General features: G+C 47.8%; 1 protein-coding gene across 2 annotated transcripts in view; it reads left to right on the top strand.

Annotated features, from left to right (window-relative positions):
* NME7 (NME/NM23 family member 7) overlaps positions 1–20,463 on the top strand; it is a 98,699-nt gene that overhangs the window by 77,162 nt on the left and 1,074 nt on the right. The gene's annotated exons all lie outside the window — the stretch shown is intronic.

The raw sequence follows: 20,463 nt of genomic DNA, 5'->3' as shown, positions 1-20,463 counted from the left end.
TGCAGGTTTGTAAAAGCTGCCCAGTCTTTTTAGGTGGATGGTTACTCTGGCTCCATGAGCACAGAACTGGGGCCTCCAGGGAGCATGAGGTTACAGCATGCAGAGCCTTTGTGGAAGGAACACCTCTTCTCCAATATCTCATTTATCGACAAAGACGCTGGCTGGTTGCCAACAGCGGGGAGTACAGTAGAAACCCTGAAACTGATTCCAGCAGCAAAGTGCCCGTTTTCACAAAATGGGCTTGTAGTATTTTCTGGACAGAAAGTGCCCTGGAGCTGGCTGCTTCCGCTGCCCGCCTGGAGTCCAGCGGCTCCGTCCCTGCTGTGATCTGGTCTCAGACACACCACCCAGGACTTAGTCCATCATGGGACTAATGAAGTATGAGCTACTGATAGGAGTTAAATGAAAACAAAGATGTTCCGTATGAGTCACTCGGTGGCCACATCTGAGTGCCGAGTTGCTGGACTGTCTCCACACTAAATCCCCAGCGATACTTAATGGTGTAGTAATGGGAACCAGGTAAGAGGTCATGGAAATTAGCTTTATTTCATAACAGTTATACCCCAAACATCACTGGGCATCCACCAGCATTATCATTTCTGGTCAACAGTGTTTTAAATGATACTCAGGTTAAGAGAGGGTCATTTGTTCGCATGCTTTTCTTGTGTCAACAAAAAAGAAGGATATAGTTTTTAAAAGAAAGATGTGAATAATGTGTTTATACACTAAAGGAAATGAAGCAAAGAATATGTTTTCTAGTCAAAGGGACACATAGAGATTTTCACTAGTTCTTTGGGAATGACAGCAAAGCACATGATAAGTGTGTCATCGCTGGGGATTTTATGACTGATTCCATTCCCGTGAGACGAATACATATTCTTTTTCTTCCTCTAAGCACAAGCTGTCTCAGCTGTTCAGTAACTGTCACTTCGGTTGTTTTTGTTTGTTTATTTGTTTGTTTGTTGTTTTTTCCATTATAGTCAAAGGTTAGATTCAGGCTCCCTAACCTAAAACATGATGTTGTACATTTGAATCCATAGCTCTAGACAAAACCAATAGGGAATAACCTATGCAAGTAGAGATCAGTGTTTCTAACTTATTATTTTGAGTATTAACTTCCAAATTAGAAGCATGGTCGAGTTTTATAGTGTCACTTGAAGGCTCAAAAATTCCTTCCACTACCAACTAAACCCCCAAATAGAGAAGTAGGAGGATTGTGAAGATTACAGAGCAGCATGGACTAGTAGTTCCCTGGTATTTGGTGAATGTAGAGGCCCTAAGGTAGGGGTGTCGAACTCAATCAGAGAAGGGGCCAAAATCTAAAATCCAGCCTAAATCTCGGGCCGAATGGTTTACTGAACAGTCATAAACTGTCATTGTGATGGAAACGCAGCGGAGTGCAGTGATGACAACGCGGCGCGGGCCACATTGCAAGGCCTGGCGGGACGGATTTGGCCCGAGGGCCTTGTGTTTGACACATGTGCCCTAAGGGCTGACGTACTTACTTAATCTCAGCCTTAGAGTCCATAGCCCGTGGCTCATTCTTAGCACTCCCTTTTAACCAGCAGTTATGTTTCCATAAGAGCTGCAGGACCTTCTTTGTTTTTTCATGCAATAAACATTAATATTTTAAGAAAAAATATTTTAAATATAATAATATCACCAAAACTGTACCAACATAGAATAATATCACAAAAGTTGTAGGAAATATTAAAAATCTGCAAATAACAGGATTACTTCCTTTATATTCTAAAATATTTTTTCCCTCTAGCTCTCTTTTTGTTCATCAGTTTATGTTGTTCATTTTATTCCACAAATGGGTGAGATCATATGATACTTGTCTTTCTCTGGCTGGCTGTTGCAAATGATAAGAATTCCTTCTTTTTTATAGCAGCATAGTATTCCATTGTGTAGATGTACTACAGTTTTTTAATCCACTCACCTACTGATGGGCATTTAGGCTGTTTCCAAATCTTAGCTATTGTAAATTGTGCTGCAAAACAAAACAAAACAAAACAAAACAAAACACACACACACACAAACACAGTGTCTTGGTAATCCAGCTTGATATCTGGTACTGTGATCATTCAAACTTTGTTCTTCTTTCTCAGGATTGCTGGGTTATTTAATAATTAGGAAAAAACTCTCCAAAAATTAACATGGAATAAAAAATAAAAATAGAGGGTCTTTTTTTATTCCATGTTAATTTTTGAAGAGTTTGTTCTAGATCTGTGAACTATCCCGTTGGTATCATAATGGGATTGCATTGAATCTTTAGATTGCCTTAGGTAGTATGGACATAAATGTTGATCCTACCAGTCCATTGAACATTGTATATTCTTCCTTTTTTTTTTTTTTTTATGACTTTCTCTATCTCTTTTTTTCAACATCCTGTAGTTTTCCGAGTACAGTTCTTTTACCTCCTTAGTTAAGTTTATTCCTAGGTATCTTAATTTTTGTTGCAATGATAAATGGGATTGTTTTTTTAGTTTTTCTTTCTGTGAGTTCATTATTGGTGTATAAAAAAATCCATAAATTTCTGGGTGTTAATTTAGTATCCTACTACATTGCCAAATTTATTTAGTAAGTCTAGTAGTTTTTTGATGGACTCTTTGGGGTTTTTCTATGTACAATATCATGTCATCAGTGAATAATGACAGTTTTACTTCCTCTTTTCCTATTTGAATTCCTTTTATTTCCTCTTCTTGTTCGATCGCTATGATTAGCACTCCCAGTACTATGTCTAACAGGAATGATGAAAGTGGGCATTCCTGTCTTGTTCCTGTTCTTAGGGGAAATGGTTTTAGTTTTTGCCCATTGGCTGTAGATTTGTTATATATGGCCTTTATTGTGTTGAGATATGCTCCCTCTATTCCCATGTTGCTGAGTTTTTATTAAAATGGGTGTTGTATTTTGTCGATTGCTTTTTCTGCATCTATTGATTTTTATCATTCAGTTTGTTTATATGATGTATCATGTTTATTGATTTGCGAATATTGTACCAGACTTTCATCCCTAGATTAAATCCCATTTGATCATGGTATATGATCTTTTTATTATATTGCTGGATGCGATTTGCTAATATTTTGTTGAGGATTTTAGCATCTGTGTTCATCAGGGATATTGGCCTATAATTCTTATTCTTTGTAGTGTCTTTATCTGGCTTTGGAATTAATGCTGGCGTCATAAAAAGAGTTTGAAAGTGTTTCTTCCTCTTGGATTTTCTGAAATAGTTTGAGGAGTATAGTTGTTAGTTCTTCTTTGAAAGTTTGGTAAAACTCCCCTGTGAAGCCAACCCAACCGGACCTGAGCTTTTGTTAGCTGGGAGTTTTTTTATTTTTATTTTTTATTACTGCTTCTATTTCATCAGTTGTTACTGGCCTACTCAGGTTTTTTTATTCTTCCTGATTCAGTTTTGGCAGATTGTATTTTTCTAGGAATTGACATATAGTTAGTTATTCATAATATTTTCTTACAATCCTTTTTATTTCTGTGGTGTTAGTGATTACTCCTCCACTTTTGTTTCAGATTTTATTTATTTGGATCCTCTCTCTTTGTTTCTTCATGAATTCTGGCTAATGTTTGATCAATTTTGTTTATCCTTTCAACCAGCTCTTGATTTCATTGATTTTTTGTATTGTTTTTTGGGTTTTGTTTTTTTTTTTTAGTCTCTATGTTATTTATTTCTATTCTAATCTTTATTATTTCTTTCCTTCTACTTTCTCTGGGCTTTTCTTGTTCTCTTTCTAGTTCTTTAAGTGGTAGTATTAAATAGTTTATTTTTATTGGAGCATTTAATCCATTTACACTTAGGATTGTTATTGATCCTAATAGCCAATAATTATTGCCATTTTAATTCTGTATGGCTAGGTTTCTCTCTGTTTCTTCTCATTACAGCAATCCCTTTAGTATTTCTTGTAATGCTGGCTTGGTGGTGATGTAGTCTTTTAGCCTTTTTATTTTTATTTTTTATTTTATTTATTTATTTATTTATTTTGTCTGGGAATCTCTTTATTTGACCATCTATTTTGAATGATAACCTTGCTGGATATAGTAATCTTGATCTCATATTCTTGCTTTCCTTTACCTTGAGTGCTTCATATTATTCCTTTATGTCCTGTAGAGTTTCTGATGATAAATCAGGTCTCAGCCTTATGAGAACTCCTTTGTAGGTAACAGCTTTCTTTTCTCTTGCTGCCTTTAAGATTCTCTCTTTGTCTTTAATTTTTGGCATTTTAATTATGATGTGTCTGGGCAGAGGTCTCTTTGGGTTCTTATTTGGGTTTCTCTGCGCTCCTGAACTTGTGTGACTTTCTCCTTTACCAGGTCAAGGAAGTTTCTGCCATTATTTCTTCAAACACCTTCTCTATGCCTTTCTCCCATCCACCTCTTCTGGTGCACCTGCTATTCTAATACTATTACGTTTCACATGGTCCCGCAGCTCCCTAAAGCTGTCCTCCTGTTTTTTTAAGTGTTTTTCTTTTTGGTTCTCTGCTTGAGTGATATTTTTAATTCTGTCTTCTAATTCACTGATTCGATCCTCAGCTTCCCCTAATCTGCTGTGTATTTCTTCCAATGTGTTCTTTATTTATGTTATGTCATTCTTTATCTCTCACTGTTCTTTTCCTATAGTTACTATATCTGTTTTCATGCTGTTGAGCATTTTTACCATTATTACTCTGAACTCTAATTCAGATAAATTTCTTATCTCTGCTTCATTTATCTCTTCTTCTGGAGAATTCTCTAGTTCTTTCATTTGGGGTTGTTTCTTTGTCTCTTCATTTTGGCTGTCTGTTTGGGTTTGTGACTACATTAGGTAGATCCTCTACACCTCTCAATCTCTAATGTAGGACAGTATTAAAGGCTGTTTCTGACTAACTAGATCAGGCAAAAACTCAAAACATCCAGAGACTGCCTCTGCCTAAAGACTGATAGGATTCTGACTTAAATTACCCTCCAGCCAGTCATTCTCAGGTATAGTCAGAGGTTTTTTGTTTTGTTTTGTTTTTAATTTTTTTCAAAAGGGTAGGACAGTTGCTTCTGCCTGGAGGCTAATTGTTATTTTTAATTTCTTAAGTGGCCTCAGGGCAAGGTATTTTCCAATAGGGAGTGTCAACTCTTCCCTCCAGGCCAGGCAAATGTGTATGTGGGAAAGATGTCCTCCACTGCCTGAGTGAATGATTCTGCCCAGGAAACTTGGGGTATCTGCCTTCTAAGCTTTATTCCCCAAGTCCCCAGTCCTGGCTTCTGCTCTCACAGCTCCAGTCCACTTCACCCTCCCTCTGCTGCAGCACAAGGTGGGTCGCTCCACACAGAATTTTGTTGGTTGGCCCTTTAAGAGGATGCCTGAATTTTCTGCTGTTACTCTCTGGCAGACAGCACCCTGCTGATTTTCATAGCCAGATATTATGTATACCCTCCTCAGTTTTGTGTTCTCTGCTAGGGGCCCAGCATAGGGATTAGATCCCAGAGTTCTCAGTGGCATTCCCCCCATCCCCCCCCCCCCCCCCCCCCCCCCCAGCTGAGATATCTCTCCAGGACTTCAGTTGCTGTCTGAGGGTGCCAGGCCAGCCCTTCCGCACCTCGGCCCCTCCTACCAGTCTCTATCTGGTCTCCACTTTCAGTCCTCGGGTGTCAGGGTCTCTCCTGTGAGTTTTCTGTTGATTATTCAGGAAGTTTTTATGTATTTTAGTTGTAATACCAGTTTGTTCCTGGGAGCATATCTGTGCAGCATACAGTTACTTTGCTACCATTTTTAATCTATGGCATTTAATTCATTTTAAAAAATAATATTTTTATTGATTTCAGAGAGGAGGGAAGATGGAGAGAGGGATAGAGACATCAATGATGAGAGAGAATAATTGATTGGCTGCCTCCTGCACACTCCACACTGGGGATCAACTTCGCAACCCGGGCATGTGCCCTGACTAGGAACTGAACCATGACCTCCTGGTTCATAGGTCGATGCTCAACCACTGAGCCACACCAGCCGGGCTCCATTTTTAAAGGAAGTAAAAAAAGGTTACATTAAAATTGTAGATTTTTATGACTTGGTTTTGTTCTATTCTCATAACCTCGCATAATTTTAATGAAAGTTACAACAGAATGTCCCTTTCTTTAAAAAGAGGATATTTGGGATTTCCAGGGTCAGAGATGAGGTTAGGTCGTGCCTCGATGCCCAGATCCTGTGTTCATAGGCATAGCTCTTCTTAATATCGTCACTGAGGCTGCCCGTGGGGTCAGTCCTCTTTTCATTGGCTTTCAAGCTTGGGGTCCCCACTAACCCGCTCAGCTTCCTGAGTATACCAGCAGCACCGGGCGCACTGGAGGACACACGGTGGTTAATGTCACCCACGTTAGATGCTCAAACACATTGTGGTTTTGACCCAACAATATAAATAAGTGCAGCATTTACCCAGAGTATTTTAGTCCCTCTGACTCACTGTGGAATCAGGCCGCTTATGAATTACTGTTCCCAACATCAGACACTCTCGTTGGGGAGGCTGGGAGATTTTCCATGATGCTACAACAAAGGATTCAGGGAGATGGTGTTTCATTTCACACACAGTGGACAGGTTTATGCCTGACCCGCTCCGATGCAGTCCTAACCCGCTCCGATGCAGTCCTAGCCCGCTCCGATGCAGTCCTGACCCGCTCCGATGCAGTCCTAGCCCGCTCCGATGCAGTCCTAGCCCGCTCCGATGCAGTCCTAACCCGCTCCGATGCAGTCCTGACCCGCTCCGATGCAGTCCTGACCCGCTCCGATGCAGTCCTGACCCACTCCGATGCAGTCCTGACCCGCTCCGATGCAGTCCTGACCCGCTCCGATGCAGTCCTAACCCGCTCCGATGCAGTCCTAACCCGCTCCGATGCAGTCCTAGCCCGCTCCGATGCAGTCCTAACCCGCTCCGATGCAGTCCTAACCCGCTCCGATGCAGTCCTAACCCGCTCCGATGCAGTCCTGACCCGCTCCGATGCAGTCCTGACCCGCTCCGGTGCAGTCCTAACCCGCTCCGGTGCAGTCCTAACCCGCTCCGGTGCAGTCCTAGCCCGCTCCGATGCAGTCCTAACCCGCTCCGATGCAGTCCTAACCCGCTCCGGTGCAGTCCTAACCCGCTCCGGTGCAGTCCTAGCCCGCTCCGATGCAGTCCTGACCCGCTCCGGTGCAGTCCTAACCCGCTCTGGTGCAGTCCTAACCCGCTCCGATGCAGTCCTGACCCGCTCCGATGCAGTCCTGACCCGCTCCGGTGCAGTCCTAACCCGCTCCGGTGCAGTCCTAACCCGCTCCGATGCAGTCCTGACCCGCTCCGGTGCAGTCCTAGCCCGCTCCGGTGCAGTCCTAACCCGCTCCGGTGCAGTCCTAGCCCGCTCCGATGCAGTCCTGACCCGCTCCGGTGCAGTCCTAACCCGCTCCGGTGCAGTCCTAACCCGCTCCGATGCAGTCCTAACCCGCTCCGATGCAGTCCTAACCCGCTCCGATGCAGTCCTAACCCGCTCCGATGCAGTCCTAACCCGCTCCGATGCAGTCCTGTGCTTCATGTCAGATGTCGCTCTGATACGGCCTTTGCTCTTGGAGCTGGCTCTCGGGAAGCAGCAGCGCCGGAGCTGGAGGAGCTCGCGCTGAGCTGACACTGCAGACGGCCTTACAGCAGAAAAGGGGCTCAAAATAGCGAAGCGTTTTCCCGCTTGTCCTGTGAGATGTTTCAGAACGTTCTAGAAAAAAGAGGTCCAAGCAACAGAGCTTCATCCCCTGAGCCTTTGCTGTCACAGAGGTATTTCTGTGTGAAGTGTCCTTGGATGAGCTGTGTACCTAGGAGCGTAGGCGTGGCCTTAGGCAAACCCCAGAAGATCACCAGGCCGCGAGCTCCCCAAGCAGAGGCCCAGCTCCGTCCCACGCTCTGTCTAGGTGACCAGTGCGGCCCCTCCTTTCCGGGCCTCGCAGCCTGAGTGTTAGCTCGTCCTCAGTCTCCATCACCCATTCAGAGCAGCCATGTGGTTTGCAGGGCTTTCCCAACAAAGGACCACGGGGGATGGCTCAAACCACATACACTGACGTCCTGCGAACTCTAGAGGCTGGAGTCGAAGGTATGGTAGCAGCAGGCATGGTTTCTTCTGAGGACATTCCCCAGGCTTGGAGGTGGCTGCCTCCTGCTTCACACATCTTCCCTCTGTGTGTGTCTGTGTCCCGATCTCTTCCTACAAGGACACCCGTCATGGATTCAGCCTAAAGACCCCATTTTACCATAGTCAACGTTTAAAGGTCTTTCTCCAAATACAGTCACATTCTGAGATACGTATGAGTAGCTCAGCCAGGTAGTAGCCGGACTTCTTTATCCTTATTGGTCAGCACAAGCTCAGTGCTTCACAGCGTTGACTGTGGCGGGGGCCGGGGAATGGCTCATCTCCTGTGGATCCACAGAGCTGCGCTAGGAGGAGGGGTCCCAGATCAGAGGCCTCTCCCAGGGCCCTGCCTGCAACTCAGCCGAGACCTTGTCATGCAGCTCCAAAGGGCAACAGGATAAGATGCTCTGAGTGCCAATGTGTACCAGGCTCAGTGCTGGGTGTTTACACGCATCTGCCCTACTGAGTCCCTAAACAGTCCTGAAAGGCCCAGGCTGCCGCGGTTCACTTGGGAGCTGAGGACACTGATGTGCGAAGGACCCAGGGTCCCACACAAGTGCACAGAGTGCTGGCACCACGCCCTGTCTGTGCTTGACTCCCGCCCTGGGTTTCCAGCGCACCTGTTTGCTTCTCTGCAGAAAACATGGTGACTGGCCACTTGTCATAGGTCAGCCCCATGTACCCCATTCTGCAGAAAATTACCCCCATTCTGCAGAAAATTACCCCGTTCTGCAGAAAATTACCCCCATTCTGCAGAAAATTACCCCGTTCTGGAGATCTGTGTTCCTCTTGGCCAAGTCAAGCCTGGGTCAGTAAGCTGGGTCAGATATTCACTGCATTGGTTTCCTGGAGAGAAGTCACTTCTGTTCTTTGTCATCATTCAAAGTGTTTTGAGTACCTGCTGCTGCATAAATTACCTGAAACGCAGTGGCTTCAAAAAATGCGTTTTCTCTCTCAGCTTGGAGGTTCCCTGGGCTCAGGGCGGCTGACGTTCTCCCTCCACGGGGCTCCCAGCTCCTCCTCCTGCGAGCGCACCGGCTGCCAGGCCTCTGAAGTCCGGAGCTGGCAGTGTCCCTCCGTCACACTCTTGGCTAAGTGAGCCCGGCCAGCCCACGTTCCGAGGAGAGGGGATGCCCAGGGCCACGGTTACTGGAGGGCATGACTCATAGGGCCACCCTGAGCGGCTGGCTACCACTCAAGTTTGCTCAGGAACAGAAATGGAAAGAAGTGGGGGGGGGGGCGGCAATAGCGGCATATCAAATACTGAGTGATTTCTCAATTCAGGATTAAATATAGAAATGGCTTTGAAGCAAGCACTTTAGTGCTTTTTCCCAAAAAACAAGGAGTGTTTTTCAGAAAGCAATATTTAAGTAATATCAGTGGACTTATGTGACTGTAGCATATTTAATGTTTGTAGGAAACAAGGCCTCTGGAGACAAATAAGACCTTGGCCTTGGGCCACTGCAAGGTCTGGAGTGTGGACTAAGCAGCATAAGGTGGCCCAGTTTCACCAGTGCCAGCCTCTCCCTTCTCTGCAGGTGATAGGCTTCATGCACTGACCAAAGGGAGGGGGTCTGGCGGCTCCTCAGAATCAGACAATTCTCTTGAGGGAAGAAGGGAAGGAAGAAGGGAGGGAAGGAGAGAGGGAGGGAGGGAAAAAAAGAGGGAGGGAGGGAGGAAGCGACATGAAAAGAAAACAACCTTGCACAGTTCACCAATAACAAGGGGCATGTGTGTTCAATCTGCGTTCGATGGTGTAATCTTCAGCACTTGTTAAGTACCATGAATTGCTAAATGATATGTATCATTTACTCAAATACGATCAATAGTCCTTATCCTAAAAAATGAGCTTTTATGAGTTTTTAAATTATCTTAATTAGATTTTTCGGTAAGATGTATAAAGACATCCCATATAGGAGATACAATTTCCTGTGTACGATCAGTGTGATTTTGCTATTTATTAACCTACTCATGGGAACTGTTGTATGTTGCCAACTAGAGAGGTGGATACTGTTTAGACATAGCATGATTTAGTGGCTCATCAAACCATGGCCCACTAGCCACTTCTGGCCCGCTCCCTGGTTTTGTAAATAAAGTTTTATTAGACCATAGCCACACACATTCATTTACATAACATCAGCAGAGTTGAGGAGTTGCAACAGACATGTATGGCCCACAATGCCTGAAATACTTACTGCCTCATCCCTTGACAGAAGGAATTTTGTGATCCCTAATTTAAATGCTTAGTCTGGCCACTTAGCAGTTTTTTAAGTTCCACAAGAACTTTTCTTTGTTTTCTGCTTGTTGGTAGATTGGAAGCTTAGAGTAGAGAATAAGGTCACAGAAGTGGGGATGGGAGGAAGAGGCCTAGGAAGAGCATATGGGCAGAAGGAATGGTATATCTGGAGACCCAGAGGTACAGCATAAGGTGGAGTATTTAGGTAATTATTTAAGATCAGAATGGCTAGAGTTTAAAATCTGAGAGAAACAGTGGTTGTCATGGAATTTGGCCTAGAAGAAGAGGCCCAAGTAGTGGTGGGCTGTCTTGTTTCCTGGGTAAGGAGGCATGAGAGGCAGGTCCAAGCACAGTCAGAGACGTGCTCCTGTCTCCGGTGTTGCACGCCCTAAGCGAGTCTCTGCTAGACACGTTAAACATCACCTTCTCTGCTGTCCATCTTTAGGAAACGGAAAATGTGTGAAAGCGAGAAAGCAATGGAATTAAAGTGACTGTACCACGTTCTCTCAGGTCTCTTTCAGTTCTCACTTCCTGTGATTCTGATTTTCCAAACTAGTCAGTGAGTTTCCACAGCAGCCAGCATCCCCCACTCCCCCTCCTGTTGACTGTATGTTGTGATGGATTCGGAGAGCAGTCCGGTGAGAAAGGTCACTTCACACTTGGAAGGGGGGCCTCACAGGCAACTTATGGTGGTTGGTTTTGTTTTTGTTTTCAATCTCAACCCACATGTATCCCGCTGCGGGAAGAAATCCCCACCTGTGTTAGGGAGCCCCAGGTCCCAGTAGGGGGCATAGTGCCAGACTGAAGACACCACCACTGAAGCTGGCCCTGATTGGTGCCCTTGATGATGATGTCATCAGCAAGGTCAAGGTTGGGTAGATCATTGAAGACAGGTCTCATCCCAGATGCCCACAGGTGAGGACCAGGTGCAGTCAAAATACTCTGGCTGGTGAGTTAGGAAGTTGACAGACACAGCAGGTGGCTCTAAATTCTCACAGTGAAGATTCATTTTATGGAACTGTTTGATCTGCCTTTACTCTTTTTAAACATTTGTATGATCTGGAAATTTTTTAATTAAATTAGTTGAAGATAGCATAAGTTTCGGGTGTAGAACATGAGCTCCGTGTACTCTATTGTGTGCTCACTACCTGAAGTCTAGTCTCTTTCCATCAGCGTCTACTTGACCACCTTTACCTTCTGGTCCCCCTCCCCCTCTTCCCCTCTGGTAACCACCATTCTGTGGTCTGTATGGAGCTTGTTTGCTTGTTTGTTCATTTGTTGCTTTCTGTTTTATATCCCACAGATATGTGAAATATAAGGTTCTTGTCTCTTTCCTTCTGACTTATTTCACTTGGCATGATGCTTCTGAGACCCATCCCTGTTGTTGCAAATGACAATATTTCATCTTTTTATGGCTGAGTATCATTCCATTGTGTGGAATGCTACAGCATAAGGTGGAGTATTTAGGTAATTATTTAAGATCAGAATGGCTAGAGTTTAAAATCTGAGAGAAACAAGTGGTTGTCATGGAATTTGGCCTAGAAGAAGAGGCCCAAGTAGTGGTGGGCTGTCTTGTTTCCTGGGTAAGGAGGCATGAGAGGCAGGTCCAAGCACAGTCAGAGACGTGCTCCTGTCTCCGGTGTTGCACGCCCTAAGTGAGTCTCTGCTAGACATGTTAAACATGTGTGTACGTACCATGTCTTCTTCATCCTCGCTCACTGCTGGTGGGAATGTAGGTGGCTGCAGTCCTTGTGAAAAATAGAGTGGAGGTCCCTCAAAAAATTAAGAATAGAATCACCATATGACCCAGCAATCCCTTTTCTGGGTATCTACCCCCAAAACTTGAAAACACTTATTCATAACAATATATGCACCCCTCGGTTCTTTGTAGCATTGTTCACAATGGCCAAGACATGGAGACAACCCGAATGTCTTTAGGAATTTATTGGAGAAGCCTGACCAGGAGCTGAGTCTACCCTAAAGGAGAAGAGAGGTGGGGAACAGTCCATGGGACCCCAGAACCTCGGCTGAGCGGCTGGCAGTCTTCCCTCACTTAGGAGGTGGGAGAGAGCAGGTGCATGGTTACAATAGGATTGCTGGGACTCATCTCCCAAGTCTGCTTCTTAGCTGAGTGTGGGACCGAAGCCTCAGTTTCCCCAGCTGTCCACAGACATGTGCTCACAGGTCAGCGAGCATCGGGGGTGTTAAATGGTGAAGAATGCGAGGCGTCTAGAACAGGGCTGCTATTGTCGCCGTTGTCGTGGTTATCAGGGTTATTTATAGCCTTTAGGAATAGGGCTGCTAGGAATAGAAATGCCAAAAATAGAACAAATGAGAGGTTTCTTATTGGGAAAGAAGAAGGAGGAGGCCGATGTGACAGCAGCTCCGGAAACCAGTCCTGAGAGCTCTGGGAATCTCAGCTTTTCCCTCGTGTCATCGGTCAATTCCAAGCCGCCACTCTCTCCTGCGTCACGTGCTCGTTCCAGGCAGAAAGAACGAAGGGCGAAGTCAAAGGGACACTTACACCTGCTGAGGGCCACGTGTTTTGTTTTGAATATATTTTTATTGATTTCAGAGAGGAAGAAAGAGGGAGAGGGGAGGAAAAGATGAGAGAGAATGATGAGAGAGAACCATTGATCGGCTGCCTCCTGCACACCCCCTATGGGGATCAAGCCTGCAACTGGGGCATGTGCCCTTGACCGGACTTAAACTGGTTTCCTTCAGTCCACAGTCAATGTTCTATCCCCTTAGCCAAATCAGCCAGGCCTGAGTGCCTGGTTAAAGGAGCTTCCTGGCAGCCTACCTGACAACTTCTGCGTATGTGACATGGGTCAGAAATTCGTCACGTGCTCTCTTCCCTACACGTGTAATGGCAGCAAAATCATCCTTCTCCCTGTAAAGAGAAAGGGAGACTGAGGACTGGGCGCGCACATTATTGCCAATGTTGTTGCTGCCATTCGGTGTTACTTCCTCTCTCTCCGGAAAGTTCCCACAGCCAGGCTCATGGGGAGAGAACTGCCCTGTTCTAAACGCTTCTTCAGTTCGTCAACAGTAATCTCAAAGCAGCACCAGCGAGTGTGCCCATAGCCAAGCCACCTATACTTTCATTGGTTGGGTTCTGTTTTAACCTTTGACATTAGCATGCTGTTCTAAGTAGTTTAGGAGAATATGAAACATTAATTAAAATAAGTCATCTAGACTTTGCTGGGCCAGGGCCGAGGTATACCATTCAAAATAAGGCTGTAAACTAACACAAGCCACTCATGATAAAGCTTTAGATAACTCATTGTTCTGTGCGATTCCAGAAACTCTGAACCTTTATGGGCCATTGATGTGATTAACTCATGACGGAAAAGGGGTATGTCTCTGTCATGCATATCCCTTTCTGGAAATCTTATTTGCCTTCCTTTCCAATGGGAACGTGGTCACTCACCTCTTGTCCTCCCGGACCCTCCCAGGCCGGCCCAGCCTGCGATGCCCAGTGCGGACAGCATGGCCTTTGCTGGCCTGGGACAGCCCGTCCCCTCTGGTCATGGTCGGCGGTGTGTGTGGTGGAAGCAGCAGCATGGAGGCAGGGGCAGGGAGGGACAGTCCGTGGAGCCTTTAACACACTGCAGCTGGAGGAGGAGGGCGAGGGCGTGAAAAGAAGAGCCAGCGAGCACAGATGAGCCGGTTGGTGCCGTACTTAGGGCCACTGTACTCAGGATGCGGTGCGCAGGAAGGGGCAGGAGTTCCAGGGGCAAAAGGACTGTCCAGGGGCGAAGCCTTGTTCTGCTCTTGAGCTCAGGAGGGAAGGAGGGCCTGGAGCCCGACACAGCTGATGTGGGGCCTGTCGGATGCTTCGAGAGAGCCCCAACCGGGGTGACTGGGATTTGATGCAAGGCAGAGAAATGGGCCGCCAGGTTTGACCGGGAGCAGGTAGTATGCTTGAGGCTGCATAGATCTGACCAGAGACTGCTCACAGTGACGGTGGTGGATGGAGCGCAGGGGGAATGGGAGCCCCTGATTTGCAGTACCTGTGAGTGCCCCTCTATCTTGCATCTGTCTGCCAAGGCACTGGCCCCCAGCCCAGGGCCGCTGTTCCGTGCGCCTGCTCGGGGGCGGGGCCTAAGGAGACGCTTGACATTTCATACAATGTATTTAGCCAGGACAGCTTGACGTGAGTGACAGCAGGGGTGGTTTATAGAAATGCTAGAGGCCTGGTGCACAGATTCGTGCACGGGTAGGGGCCCTCAGCCTGGCCAGTGATTGGGGCCAATCGGGGCTGGCCATCGGGGAGGAGGGACCACAGGAGGTTGACCGACTGTGGGAGGTTGGCTCTGGGAATGCACTGACCACCATGGGGCAGCTCCTGCATTGAACATCTGCCCCCTGGCGGTCAATGCACGTCATAGTGACTGGTCGTTAGGTTGTTCAGTTGGTTAGGCTATTGTATATATAGCTATAGCAGTTGCCTTTTAGAGATTAAGGGTATCCCTTCTGCATCTCCAGCCTGCCCTTCAAAAGACAGTATCAACATAGGTTCTGACCATTTGACTTGGTATCTTTGGTTATAAGAAAGTCATTTTTTTTTTTCTTAAACCTTCAATTACATCAACATTTGCTCTCCATTTCTTTCCGGATTGAAGTGACAAATTCCATGCTGCTATCCCCTCAGTAACTATTAAATTCTGAGTACATAATCTGTCAGCCTCCATCAGATCTGATCTAAGAGCTTTTCCTGACTTTTCTGATGTCCTTATAATGGTGATGTCCTGTCTTCCAAGTAATTTTAGTTGTGTTCTAATTAGATTATTTTCAAACTGATATGTGCAGGAACTGTGGCAGTGAGCGTTTTGCCATGAAGGAGCCCAGTGTCCTCGGTGCCCTGTCCCCTCTTCTTGGAGGCCAGGCAGCAGCATGGCGCGGACAGCAGCTGCCTCCGACCCAGGTCCTCAGGGAGTCCCAGGCCCCCTGCGGATGTTTCCAGAGTCACTGGCGATGCTTAGAGAGCTCTCTACATGAGCCACGTTGATTTCCTCCTTGCGCATGCCCAAGGTGTCCCGCTGACCTGCCGCCTCCTCCTGCCCACACTTCCTTTTCACTGCGTGAGCCCCGCCCTCTCCTCGGCCGGCCGCTCATGCCCAGGGCCCCACGTGCCATGCGGCCAGCAAGGCTGGTGAACACAGATCTCATTCTCTCCCTAAGATCACTTACCATGATGTCAGATGGGCCGGGTTCCGCTCGGGTTCTGGGCACCTCCTTCTCCTGATCCGCTCGGGCAGGCGCTGTTTGCAGCCCAGGGGCCGCCAGGAGCATGGAGACATGGCAGGGATTGTTTCTGTCTGTTACTGAACCACACTTCAGAGTTTGTGCCCTAAAACACGGCACTCTGCCACCACAGAACAGGGACCGAAATCAGGAAATCCCAGCCGCGCTGCTCTGTGAGCAGCACGCTCTCCAGTTTCCTCCACAAACGTCTTTTGTGGGAAAAGAAGACATGTTCCTGGGCGAGGATCCATTCGGGGATCACATGCTCATTGGGTTATCATGTCTCTGGACCGCCTTTATTTGCAAAGGTCTGTCTGTCATTGGTGATCTGCTCAGTGGTGCAGGCTGTCCCCTGAGGGGCAGGAAGTGATCTCAGTGATGCAGCTGTCCCTGAGGGGCAGGAAGTGATCTCAGTGATGCAGGCTGTCCCTGAGGGGCATGAAGTGATCTCAGTGATGCAGGCTGTCCCTGAGGGGCAGGAAGTGATCTCAGTGATGCAGGCTGTCCCCTGAGGGGCAGGAAGTGATCTGCTCAGTGATGCAGGCTGTCCCCTGAGGGGCAGGAAGTGATCTCAGTGATGCAGGCTGTCCCTGAGGGGCAGGAAGTGATCCCAGTGACACATGTTGTCTGTCCTCTGAGAAGCAGGAATGGCCTTAAGTCTTGGCTCTCTCTTTTTTTTAATTTAAATATTAGGTAAGTTCATCAATCTATTTTTAAAAAATATATTGTATTGATTTTTTTACAGAGAGGAAGAGAGAGGGATAGAGAGTTAGAAACATCGATGAGAGAGAATCATCGATCAGCTGCCTCTTGCACACCCCCTACTGGGGATGTGCCCCCCAACCAAGGTACATGCCCTTGACCGTAATCGAACCCGGGACCTTTCAGTCCGCAGACCAATGCTCTACCACTGAGCCAAACCGGTTTGGCAAGTCTTGGCTCTCTTGATGGCTCAGAAACCTGTGTCTTCATAGACCCACAGCAGGGTGGGCCACGCAGTGTGGGGATATTGGGAAACCAGTGATAATAACACTTATTCCGTGGTACTTAGTACCTGCTGGCACTGTTTAAATGCTTTCCGTGATCTAATTTAATCTCCACAGCAACCCTGTGTAGCAGGTTCACTGTTTTATAGATGTGAAATCTGAGACACAGGGACATGGTTTGCTCAAGGTCATCCGGCTCGGAAGTGGCAAGGCCAGGCTCCTCCCTGCTGTGAGCACTTGGGCTTCGGGGACCCCAGGCACCCACAGCCACGTGCCCCAGGCAAGTTACCGGCTCTAAACGCCTGTTTCATCACTGAAACAGGGACTTATATCTACTTCGTAAACGTGTAAGGATCATGCCGGATAATCTGTTGAACACTGAATCTGTAGCAAGAGTAAGTGAAATTTAAAATGTAAATGTTGAGAAATTGGCATGACTCACACTGAGCCATGGCAACTCAGTGCCTTTTCCTCTGGTTGGGGGAGGGGGAGAAGGGGACGGAAGCGACAAATGTCTGTTCCTGGTTTCCGATTGTCTGAGGGGCTGGGCCCGGACTGGTTACCTTCAGGAGATGAGGCCATTAGTCGTCACGGAGCCCAGTTTTAGAATGAGACTCCGAGCCGCTTCCTGCGTCGGTGGTTGTATTGGAAAAGGGGTGTCAGCTCCAGGGGAGAGAGGGCAGTGCCGTCTGTTTTGAGTTGATGAGTAATTGCCTCCAGGCTCACGGAGGGATCCAGGTCCTGCAGAGAGAGTCCTGAGGACACGGGCTTCACAGTCACTCCAGGCCTAGCACTGCATGCGGCCTTTTTGGTTTGTCTTACAGCCCTTCACCTACTGCCTCCGTGCTCACAGGGAAGACAGTCATATTCAGGAGCCACTCTGGTGGCTCAGGCCCGCGTTTGTGGACTTGAGGGGACAGCGCAGCCCCAGGACGTCTGGGTCCGAGCTGTGACATGGGGAAGGATGTCCTGTGCATCTCCCTTCGGCGCGGCCTGAAAGTCCTCCAGCCCCGGGTCCGGAGCCCTGGGCTTCCCTGAGCTGAACGCCTGCCCAGGGGCTGGCCCAGCAGCGCTGTGTCGGCGGGCACTGTGGCAGCACAGGCTCTCCCCCTCCCCCTGCGCCCCTCTGCCCCTCTCGCCCCTCTGCCTGGGCACAGGCCTCGCTAGAGGAAGCCCCGCTCTCCCTGGGGAAGCCCGGCAGAGTCCTGCTCTTAGGAAACCGGTTTTGTTACGGGGCGGTGGAGGAGCCAGCTGGAGGCCATGGTTTTTCTACAATGTGGGCCTTCTCTTAGGTGTGGGATTGTCTGCGGCTGCATTCTGTGGTCAGTAAGGGTTGGCACCTGAGGGAGACCTTACTGTCTCAAAACAGGTGATGCTGACAATCTCAGAGGGAAGAATACAGAATTAAAACTCACACCAAGGTGTCTGCCTGCATCCATCCCATCCCTTCCCTCCTCTCCCCACCAGTGGGCAGGAGATGGGTGTGAACGGGATAGTAAAGTCTCATGTCTCTTTAATTCCCAGTCTTCTCTGGTGCTGAGCCTCGGGGATGGCAGGCACCACGTGTGGTCAGTGCCCTGAAGGAGGAACGAGGCACATTTCTCTCCTGAAATTGAAACTCAGGTCATTTGACTCACTCATTAAAACTGGTCTTGACTGCTCCCTGCATAGCTGCCTTGTGTTCCCAAGGCCCTCAGTGCTGCCGGGTCACACAGACAGCCAAGCGTTACTAATCCTCTGGGAAGCCAGCGGTTGGGGCGATCAGGGCCTCGGAAAGCTCCTGATAACTGGATTTCGGTCTCCGATCGCTGATAACGTTTTTAATTTGGGCTTGGAGCCGGGCCCTCCGGGGATGAGTGCAGCTGTTGTTCTAAACCGAGTTCAAGTAGACTTGGCCCAAACAGGCACAGCGCCGCCAGCCTTGGCGTCTTTTCACGCTGTAATGTGAGCAAAGTCCTTAAGTTCTCGTCAGCCATGTATCACCTGCGTGATTTTCCCTACGGCTGAGAACCAGCCGAAATCTTACTGCTGTTCTTCAAGTGCATTCATTATTGTACGTAAATCGGTTTTGCTGCCGTAAGTGGAAAATGAGTATAATTGTCCATAATTAGAGGTCATAAAGCAGATGCAATGTAACAAGTGACCAGGTTTGCCTGCATTGGGGCCAGGCGCTGAGCCGGGCCAGCCTCCTTCTCCTAACGGACTGCCTAATGCTCGCTCCCAGGCGACTGCCCACCTCTGAAAGCTCTGGCCTTCGGCAAACTCGTTCCCTGACAGTCTGTGTAGGAATTCAGCACTGGGCTGGCTGGCCTTGTGTGAAAACTCCTTTGGGAGGTGAGTCAGGAGAGCAGGAAGGAGGGTGATGCTGTCCTTACACCCAGGACGTGGTCCCCTGAGGGACGGGCACACTGTTGAGAAGACTTGATGATGGTTTAGATTTGTTTGTTTCTTTGTTTATAGCTCATTTCCCAACTCCCTCCCTTTGGCAACCATCAGCTTATTGTCTGTATCTATGGGTCTGTTGCCGTTTTGTTTATTCACTTGTTTTAGATTCCACATATTAGTGAGATCATCTGCTCTCTACCTTTCTCTCTGTGACTTATTTCACTTGACATAATATCCCCTCGGTCAGTGGTCGGCAAACTCATTAGTCAACACAGCCAAGTATCAACAGGACAACGATTGACATTCCTTTTGAGAGCAGAAAACCGACTTCTGCACATGGGCCACAGCGTTTCAGTCGCACTGTATGCGCGTGCCTGCACGTGGTATTTTGTGGAAGAGCCACACTCAAGGGGCCAAAGAGCCGCATGTGGCTCAAGAGCCGAGGTTTGCCGAACACTGCCCTAGGTCTAATCCATGTTATCACAAATGATAAGATTTCATTTTTTTTGTGGCCGAGTAATATTCTATCCTCTCCACATCGTCTTTATCCGCTCATCTTCCATGGCATCTGGATGCTTCTCTATTGTGGCTGTTACTAGTGACGGAGCAGGGAGCTTTTGGGGTGTGTATCTTTTCGAATTAGTGGTTTTGTTTTCTTCGGATCAATACCCAGAGGTGAAATTGGTGGACTGTTTGGCAGTTTTGCTTTTACATTTTCGAGGACCTCCATACTGCTTTCCACGGTGGCTGCCCCCATTGACAGTCCCACCAGCAGTGCACAGGGTTCCCTTCTCTCCCAGCCTCGCCGGCAGTGTGGCTGGTTTGTGATGGCAGGTGTGAGGTGTCTCTGGGGCTTACTTCACATTTCCTGGAGAAGGGAGGTTGGGTGTGTCTTCATGCCTGTTTACCCCTGTCCCCTCCCCCACTCTCACCCCTTGTATGTCCTCTCCTGGACCCAACCCTCAGTGTAAACCTGCTTGGCCCAGAGCAGCCACCCACAAATACTGCTTCAGAGTACTAAGCCCACTCTGCTCTCCTGGTTGGAGATCTGATCCTGGGGACCACAGGTGGGGAACAGGTGGGCAAGAGAAGCAAGACTGGACAGGAGTTTGAAGGGCAGAGTGTACACGTGTGCGCACACACGCACACACACACGGGCACATGTGTGCACACAGGAGCACATGCATGCACATATGCAATAGCTCCGAAGAAATGTGAAAGCAGTAGGTCCTTTGACCAAGCCTTTGACCTTAGAACAGGCTCAAAAATGCAAACCATCCCCCTGGCTGGTTTTCTCAGTGGTTAGAGCATCAGCCTGTAGACCAGTCATGGGTTCAATTCCCAGTCAAGGGCGCGTACCTCGGTTGCAGACTCAGTACCCAGCCCTGTCTCTCACATCAATGTTTCTCTCCCCGGCTCCCTCCCCTCCCCTCTAAAAAGTAAGCGCCCCCCTTTCTTGTGCATAAACATCACCTGGAAGAGCCT

This window comes from Pipistrellus kuhlii, unplaced genomic scaffold (genome assembly GCF_014108245.1).
Source record: "Pipistrellus kuhlii isolate mPipKuh1 unplaced genomic scaffold, mPipKuh1.p scaffold_m20_p_18, whole genome shotgun sequence".
Lineage (NCBI taxonomy): Eukaryota > Metazoa > Chordata > Mammalia > Chiroptera > Vespertilionidae > Pipistrellus > Pipistrellus kuhlii.
Note: the sequence above shows the minus strand (reverse complement) of the source record. Positions and strands in the feature narration are given on the sequence as shown.